Source organism: Phascolarctos cinereus, unplaced genomic scaffold (assembly GCF_003287225.1).
Source record: "Phascolarctos cinereus isolate Bilbo 61053 unplaced genomic scaffold, phaCin_HiC Scaffold_9;HRSCAF=440, whole genome shotgun sequence".
Classification (NCBI taxonomy): domain Eukaryota; kingdom Metazoa; phylum Chordata; class Mammalia; order Diprotodontia; family Phascolarctidae; genus Phascolarctos; species Phascolarctos cinereus.
Genome location: NW_027556402.1, coordinates 237,511,524 through 237,521,122, shown reverse-complemented (window position 1 = coordinate 237,521,122; position 9,599 = coordinate 237,511,524). Strand labels below are relative to the sequence as shown.

General features: G+C 39.7%; 1 pseudogene; it reads left to right on the top strand.

Annotated features, from left to right (window-relative positions):
- The first annotated feature begins 1,556 nt into the window (after positions 1-1,556).
- LOC110200969 (small ribosomal subunit protein uS7-like) lies at positions 1,557-6,985 on the top strand (annotated as a pseudogene).
- Positions 6,986-9,599: the final 2,614 nt, after the last annotated feature.

Here is a 9,599-nt window from a genome sequence, read left to right as displayed (position 1 = left end):
CAAGTCATCTAAGCTCTTTCTACCTCAGTTTTCTTATCAGTAAAATGAAAAAATAATACCACAAGTAGCAGGATTGTTGTGAGGATCAAATGAAATATTAAATGTAGACTTCTTTGCACACATTATATAAATGCTAGCTACTATGATTTTTATTAATATTATTATTTTGTTCTCTTATGCACATTTAAAATATTTCAATAACCCTCTTTCCTTTCTTTTTCTCAAACAAAACAAAGCAAACTAAAAACCCTGCCCCCAAATGAAAGGAAAAAATAATACTTTTGTATTTGTGTACCCTCTGTCTCAAAGCTGATTAATATGGGGCTCTCTCTTTGCTGGTGGAGATGAATGCCTTGTCCTGCATGAGGGGCTGGACAGGGTTGGTGAAAGGCAGAAGAGCTTCAGTTCTCAATCAGTCCCCTTTGAGACTCCTCAAGTTTCAAATCTTCTTTAGCACTCTTTGGGTATCAGGGACTTCTGGCATTCAGCTTTGAGAGGGAAGATGGAGGAGGCCCACCTCACTTCAGGTTACTGAAGGAAAAGATTCTGGGAGGATATGAGAGGAGCTGATAGTCTCTGTCATCATCATATCCCTATCCTCATCTTGCTACCTTACAGACTTTGGGGAATTGTCTGTTGGGTGAAATCAAGGACAATTTCTCATAGTTGAGCTGACATCTCATTCTCAATGGGAGAGCTCCTTCATTCTGCATTGTCTGTTGTATATTGTCCTATATACACCTTCTCTGATTTCTGTTTGCCATGATTTGGAGAAGCAGGTTTTCTTTGTTTTCTGCTATGTGTATTCATTGTAGAATTGGGATTTCTTGGGAAAGGGGTCAAGCTGTGAATATAGAACCTGTCAACAATAATAATGACAAATTGATCAGAAGTTAGATGGAACCTGATCATATCCTCTGGACTAATATTATTTAAGGTAGCTGATAGATATTCTTGTACTTGGGTACCTGTTCTCTCTGAGGAGAGTGGTGATCTTTGGCCCGAATGTTCTGCTTCCCCTCCTGTTAGTAATCAATGTGCCTTGGAGAAAGGTGCGGGAAGAGTCTTGAGATGTCTTTTCTGTGTTCCTTCGAGCCATATGACAACTTACATACTACATACTACAGGTGGACACCTTTCATTAAATTCATTAATTTCATTAAATGTAGGGTCTTTCCCCTACCTACAGAGATGTGTAGTCAAATAAAACAAAATTCAATGTTTTCCATGTATGAAAATGTATATTTTATTCTGCACTTTGGGTACTTCAACTCTTTCAGGATGTAACATCTCTTCACTGGTCCTTTTGAGTTGTAGTTGTTCATCATATGGATCATTGCTCTCAAATCTTTCCAAGTTGTTTACTCTTTTTTACAATTTATCATTATTATTATTATTATTTTATTTCACATCTTGTTCTCTGGGTCCTGCTCCATTCATTCAGTATCAGTTCAGGCAAATCTTCCTAGGTTTGTCTGAGAATGTTTCCCTGTCTGTTGGATTTCCATGATGTTCCGTGATATTCATGCACAGTAATATGTTCATAAATTGTCCCCATGGATGAGAACCCCCTTGGTTTTGAGCTCATTGCCATAACAACAACAAACACTACTTTAAGTACTTTTGCACATGTGAGTCCTCTAATTCTTTTTCTTTTATAAAAAATCTCTTTAGGGTATAGGCCCAATATTGGTATTGCTGGGTCAAAGGGTCAAAGTTAAGTGATCTCTGAGTACAGTTCCAAATTGCTTTCCAAAATGGCCAGACCGAATTCACAGCTTCAGCTATAGTATATTCATTTGCCTGTTTTCTCACAACTGTCATTTTCTCTCTTCCCTGTTCCGGCGCCTGGAGTGAACCGTGCCCGTCATTTGGAGACCCTCCTCTGCCCCGAAAGCCGACCGAGGACCCAGAGACATGACTGAGTGGGAGATAGATAGATCAAGGTGTTCTGAAGGTGGAGTACGGACGACGTGCGGATCAATGACATCTCGCCGTAGGATTACATCGCCGTGAAGGAGAAGTATGCCAAGTGCCTGCCTCACAGCGCGGAGCTTTCGCAAAGCCCAGACCCCATCGTGGAGCGCCTCACCAACTCCATGATGATGCACTGATGCACGGACGCAACAAGGCAAGACTCTCCTGGCCGTGCACATCGTCAAGCACGCCTTCGAGAGCATCCACCTGCGCGCGGGACAGAGCCCGCTGCAGGTCCTCTTGAGCGCCTTCATCAGCAGTGGTCCCCGCGAGGACTCCGCCAGAATCGGGCGGGCAGGGACTGTGAGGCGCCGGGCAGTGGACATGTCCCGCTCCGGCAGGTCAGCCAGGCCATCTGGCCCCTCTGGCCCGGGAGGCGGCCTTCCACAATGTCAAGACCATCGCTGAGTGTCTGGCCAATTAGCTCATTAACGCTGCCAAGGGTCAAGAAGAAAGACGAGCTGGAGCGTGTGGCCAAATGTAACCGCAGATCCTGGCGGCCTCTGTCAATAATAAATGCCCTCTTCCCTTGCAGTGGGGGCAGGGTCCCTGTGCCTGTACAAAAAAAAAGTGTCATTTACCTTTTTTTTGTCATCCCCCCTAATTTTATAGGTGTGAGGTGGAATATAAAGGTCGTTTTATTTGAAATTTTTCCTTTTATTTGCAATTTTGACATTTAAAAAAAAACCATGGCTATCGAAAATTTAAATCTCTTCCCTTGAACATAGCTCTTTTTTCTTTGACCATTTATTTGTTGGGGAATGTCTGTTCTTAAATATTTGAATCAATATCTTATATATCCTTTCTATCATTTTTATCAGAGAAAGTCATGCAACTATTTCCCCAGTTAATTCTTTTCCATTAATAATTATATTCATTTTGATTGTAAGAATTTTCAATTTTTTCACTGTTTTTTTTTTCCATGACTATCTCTATCTTTAGTTTGGACTTTAAAAATAAATATGGAGACAATGTGGTGAGATGGATAAATAGCTGACCTTAGTCTTAGAAATACAAGGGCTCTAATCCTGCCTCACACATGTGTTGATTGTGTAATTAAGTCACTTATCCTCTCAGTATTTCAAGTAATTCTCTAAAACTATAAGTTGAAAGAAACATTAGAAAGAAAGAGAAAGAAAGAAAGAAAGAAAGAAAGAAAGAAAGAAAGAAAGAAAGAAAGAAAGAAAGAAGGAAAGAAAGAAAGAAGGAAAGAAAGAAGGAAAGAAAGAAAGCTGACTAATATTTGTAGACAGATTTCCTCAAGAGGGCCCCCCATCACAGGTCTGTCTGGTCAGTAAAAGAATGAATGAATGAGCATTGGTTTATAGAACATAGAAAGAATACCTTCAAATGATGATAGCTTATCCCAATTTCAAATCATAGGCTATACACACACACACACACACACACACACACACACATATTTGGTGAGGGCAATTGGGGTTTAAGTGACTTGCCCAAGGTCACACAGCTAGTAAGTGTCATGTGGCTGAGGCTGGATTGGAACTCAGGTCCTCCTGACTCCAGGGCTGGTGCTCTATCCACTGTGCCACCTAGCTGCCCCTGTCCATATAATTTCTTAAAACTGTCTCATTATCTTGTTGTTTTTTACATTACGTTGAACTTACATTACAGTGGTGGGTGCTATGTTTTGTTAATATTTTAATTATAATAATTATTATTACTTATATGAATAGGAGAAGAATGGAGTGGCTTGCCTTTGAGAAAATGCAATTTTTTTGAATGGTTCAAAATGTTTTTGAAACAAAGGCTAATATTTTTAATTCCAACAGTTTTTTGGTGATGATATATGGCTGTTAGTTGTGGAGCACCAAAGTCTCTGAAGAATTAAAGATAAATATTTTTCAAAGGTCAATTGAGACCTTTGGTAGGCATCAGCAGACATTTCAGTATATTGTAAAAAAGGGATTACAAAGAAGAATATGAAAGAAACGTGTCATCAAATCAATTTATGATTTAAAAAAAAGTTGCACTAGTCATATTACAAGAATGAGGGAAAGAGTTCAGTGGTCAACCAGTGTGCTACATTGGTTTCTTGACAATGTAAGTGGAGAGTAAGGGAATCTCTAGCACATTGGAAGGACTCCCTGTGGCATATGTATAAGAGCACATATACAAGGGCCACAAAGGGGGCATATATGAAGGGGTAGCAAATTCCAACTGTGTTTGGAAGGAAATCACATGATAATGAGATCAAGGACCCATTTTGCATTTGAGTTTTTAGTATATTCTGTTCATTCCTGGAGCCTGATTTACTATCAGCTTACTTTGTATTATTTTTAGTGTAGAGAAAGGAGAAAGAAGAAAGAGAAAGGGGAAGGAAGTGTGTGTGTGTGTGTGTGTGTGTGTGTGTGTGTGTGTGTGAGAGAGAGACAGAGACAGAGAAAAAGATGATGGGAGGATGGAGGGGGAGCCTGTATTTATGTTAATTCCCAGTCCAATTTGTAAGTCTAAGAAGTTGTGATTGGCTCTCCAAATTTTAGCTGCTCATCCTAGCAAACAGGCAGCAATATGCAACCCCATTAATCTTTATACTTAACTCAGCTTTTCTTCCTTCCTTGAAGCGCAGTGATTTAGGGGAGTAAGATGAAAGGAAATGGACTAACATGACATAAAATATGGTGCATAACTCTGAACCTTAACTAAGTTTGGAATTGCCCCTGATTACTTTTGAATCTCATTCTTTATTTGCAAATGCCACTGCCTCATGGTCACTGCCTTCTCATTTCCTTATTGCATCATTAATCATTACAGGAATCCCAACAACATGGCTCTAAGATCAGAGTACACAGCATACCTGCATCATTTCACCGTTCTCTCATTACACTTTGCATTTAAATGATCTCTTGTTTCTGCAATATCTCCCACAGCCCTGTGCACAACTATGTGAGAACCTTTCGGGAGAAACATTGCAACAGCAGCCCTCTACCAGCATGGAGAAACAGGAGGTAAGGAAGGTAAGAACATACACACATGTGCCCAATGAAACAATGAAAGTTAGTGAGGATTGAATAAACCCACAGTAGGACTGCAAAGATCATAGATCAATTAATCTATCAATAAGAATTTATTTAACATTCCTATAGGTACTGTCGTAGATGGTAGGAATACATGTACAAAGAATTAAACATACACATATGTATATACATATATACATATTTGTATATGTGTGCATGATATATATGTGTGACATGATACATCACATGAATGTTTTCAAGCACCTGAAAATAACGTGTGTGTGTATGTATACATAGCACATAAATATAAACTGAGTAGCTACAAAATACTTAAGTGTGAGGTAGCCTGGGAAGGAGGGCGCTAGGATATGGAAGAAGCAGGAAAACTTTTATTCACAATATTCTGCTTGAGCAGTGCCTTAAAAGAAGAGAGGAACATTCTAAAAAAGAGGTTAAGTAGGGAGTTCATTCTAGGCATGGGATTGGCTAGCACAAAGCATCCAGCCGCCTTCCCCTTGTTACCTCTTTCTCCCCATCTGGAAGAGAGACCTCCAAACATGACTTCCAGAGATAATCCTCGCCTAGTTAATCCACATAGTTTTGGAAGTTCACCTGTGGTTGAGCAGTTCTGACTTCGGGGTGAATGCCAACTCACCTCACCCACCACATCTAATTGGTCCCAGAATATGTTTCAAATCTCATCCAGCCACCTCTGAAAAACCTAGGGCTTTTGGAGGCATGAGTGCCTCCCTCCTGACAGGCACCTTCTATCGCTCTCTCTAGGAACTAGGAATCATATCAGTACAAACATTGCTCCTATAAAAAGTGAGGTAATTGAAAGCACAATGGTTCCCCTTATAATCCTTATGGTTTTCTACCGTAAAACTAACTCCCTTGATCACCACTACTGGATAAGTATTGTTTTACCTTTTTATAATATAAGCTCTTTGTCAGCAGAGAATCTCACTTGCAGAGCCTAGATCATAGGTATTTATAAAATTAATACCTTTCCCTCTCTCCCTCCCTCCCTCCCTTCCTTCCTTCCTCCTTCTTCCTTCCTTCCTTCCTTCCTTCCTTCCTTCCTTCCTTCCTTCCTTCCTTCCTTCCTTCCTTCCATATAACTGCATGTGATCTCACCATTTCAGTTATCTTTCCTTTGGTCATATTCAAGCTTCTCAAAGTCCTTAAAATTTGACACCTAGAACTGAATGCAATACCATGTGTGCTTGAACCATTGTAGAGTATAATGGACTATTATTACCTCCTTTGTTATGAAAGCTAACTCTACTCAGATTAATGAAGCTGAAAATTGCACTGGCTTTTTTACCATTATATTGTTGAAATACATTAAACTTAGAGAAAGGTGAACGCCCTAAGTCTTTTTTTTTCCCATATGAATGGCTGTCTAGACAAGCCTGCCTTCTTTCAGATATGTGTTGCTGATACTCAACTCGTGTGCAGGACATTATGCTTGCCCCTATTAGAATTCATCTGATTACATTTACCCCATTATTCTAATCCCTGGAATCATTTTGGATCCTGATTGAAACAGCCAATTAATTGGTAATCCCTGATTAGAGTTAGCTTAGAATCATCCATAGATTTTGAAAAGCATATCCTTCTGGCAACACCCACTATTTAAAAAAAATACTGAAAGAAATGAGAGTGGAAACTGGACTTTGTGGAATATCACTTCTTTTCAGGTTGACACAAATGCTCATATGATGTATCGTCTCACTGATATGAATATGGTGTTGCAGATCAGAACTCATACCATTCCTATATGCCTTTTTTCATGCCATCAGTTAAATTAACCAAATGATGCAGTGATACTCCTCAGGAATTCCAAACATTGTGTGTAAGCCAGTGGAATGTCTGAGTTATCTACTGATTATTGCTCTTACTTTCCACTGATGGCCAGGAGGCCTTACTACAAAATCATAAATTTCACTAATGACATTCCTTGTACCATTTCCTCTTCCATGTTTACTCTTCCTTAGGATATTACACCCTGTCCATACCCACCTTGAGCCTCTTCATTATCCTCTGGCCATCCTCATCTTCAATTTTTAGAGATGACAATGTGATGTGATTTGCATTCATACAATATCATTAAAAGATTATTGGTATTACCATGTATGACTTTGTTGCTGGAGTAAGTTTGTGATAATTAAAAGAACTTTCCAACTTTCTAAAGGCAATCTATACAGGGGCAGAGCCAAGATGGCAGAGTGAAAGCAGTGACTTGCTTGAGCTCTCCCACAAACCCCTCCAAAAACCTATAAAAAATGGCTCTAAACAAGTTCTAAAGCAGCAGAACTCACAAAAAGACAGAGTGAAACAAATTTCCAGCCCAAGACAACCTGGATGATTGATCAGAAAGGTATATCATGTCGGGCTGGCAGCAGAGCACAGTGCAGCGTGGGCGTGCAGGCCACAGTGAACCTGGAGCAGGCCTCAGAGAACTGAATTGCAGGCAGCTGTGGTGGCTTCCAGACTTCTCAATCCAGGAACACCAAAGACAACTTAGAAGGGCAGTGGGAAAAGTCTGTTTCTGCGGTGCTGATAGAGAAGCGCGGGATCTTAGCTCCAGTTCCCTGAGAGCATGGGGGGGCAACTGCCTTCTGAGCTTCCAGCCCACAGGCTGAGGGGGAATCCAGTGGCTGATCAGAGAGGGATTGCAGGGATCTCTTTGCCAGTGTTGAGGCAGGAATCTCTTGCTTTGTCCATGCTTGGATCTGGGTCACAGTTATGGGCAGTGGTCCTCGGGTGAGAAGGAGTGCTGGCTTGGTGGAGCTTGTAGTGGCTGGGGAGAGAAAATTCTCCTCACCGTTACAGGATAGAAAGGAGTGCTTGAGCACAGGACAGGAAAGTAGTAAACACCTTGCCCCTTATCATACTACCTTGGAAGAACTGAAAATTTACGGGTCCCTACAAGTATCTCTGAAAACAGCTGTGCAAACCCTCGAAGCTTAGAACAGTACATTCTCCACATTGGAAGCAGACTTTTACCTTAACAAAGAGTTTAAAACTCAAGTAATTGGCCCAGATCATGAACAAGCAGCACAAAAACAGTCAGACTACATTATCTTCCTTTGGTGACAAAGACGATCAAAATATACAAACAGAAGAAGACAACAAAGTCAAAGCTCCTACATCCAAAGCCTCCAAGAAAAATATGAATCAGTCCCAGGCCATGGAAGAGCTCAAAAGGATTTGAGAAGCAATAAGAGAAGTAGAGGAAAAACTGGGAAGAAAATGAAGTGATGCAAGAAAATCATGAAAACAAGTCAACAGCTTGCTAAAGGAACCAAAAAAATACTGAAGAAAACAACACCTTAAAAAATAGCCTAACCCAAATGGCAAAAGAGGTCCAAAAAGCCAATGAGGAGAAGAATGCCCTAAAAAGCACAGTTGGTCAAATGGAAAAGGAAGTCCAAAAGACTAGAGAAGAAAATACTTCCTTAAAAATTAGAATAGAGCAATTGGAAGTTAGTGACTTTATGAGAAATCAAGACTGTAAAACAAATCCAAAAGAATGAAAAAATAGAAGACAATGTGAAATATCTCGTTGCAAAAACAACTGACCTGGAAAATAGATCCAGGAGAGAGAATTTAAAAATTATTGGACTATCTGAAAGCCATGATCAAAAAAAGAGCCTAGACATCATCTTTCAAGAAATTATCAAGGAAAACTGCCCTGATATTTTAGAACCAGAGGGCAAAATAGAAATTGAAAGAATCCGCTGATCTCCTTCTGAAAGAGATCCCCAAAGGAAAACTCCTAGGAATATTGTAGCCAAATTCCAGAGTTCCCAGGTCAAGGAGAAAGTATTACAAGCTGCCAGAAAGAAACAATTCAAGCATTGTGGAAACACAATCAGGATAACACAAGATTTAGCAGCTTCTAATTAAAGGACCACAGGGCATGGAATATAATATTCCAGAGGGCAAAGGAGATAGGATTACAACCAAGAATCACCTACCCAGCAAAACTGAGTATAATCCTTCAGGGGAAAAAATGGTCATTCAGTGAAATAGAGGACTTTCAAGAATTCTTGATGAAAAGACCAGAGCTGAATAAAAAATTTGACAAGTGTACTGGAGTGGTTTTCCATTTCCTTCTCTGACTCATTTTACATATGAAGAAACTGAGGTAAATAGGGTTAAGTGACTTGCCCAGAGTCACACAGCCAGTAAGTGTCTGAGGCCATATTTAAACTCAGGTCTTCCTGATTCCAGCTTTATCCACTGCACCATCTAGCTGCCCTAAAATGTGTATGTGTATATATCTATATATCTATCTATCTATATCTATATCTATCTATCTATAATATTTGAGTGATACATATGTATGTATGTATGTACATATATGTAAATAAAAGCAACATAATATATACCAATTAGTGTGTGATATATGCATAGATATTACAATTGCCCTGTTGTATAGTGTGTTTATACACTGAAATTTTCTCATGTATAGTATTTGGCCAAACTCTTTTGAATGGTTAATAATTTCATGTAGGAGGTTCTGTGACATTCTGGGGCTTGATTCAGTCAACACAATATCATATAAAGACAGGAATGTCTGAGAGCCTCACCATTCTCTCTCTTCAATTTGTGTTCTGGAATCAGAATGATACT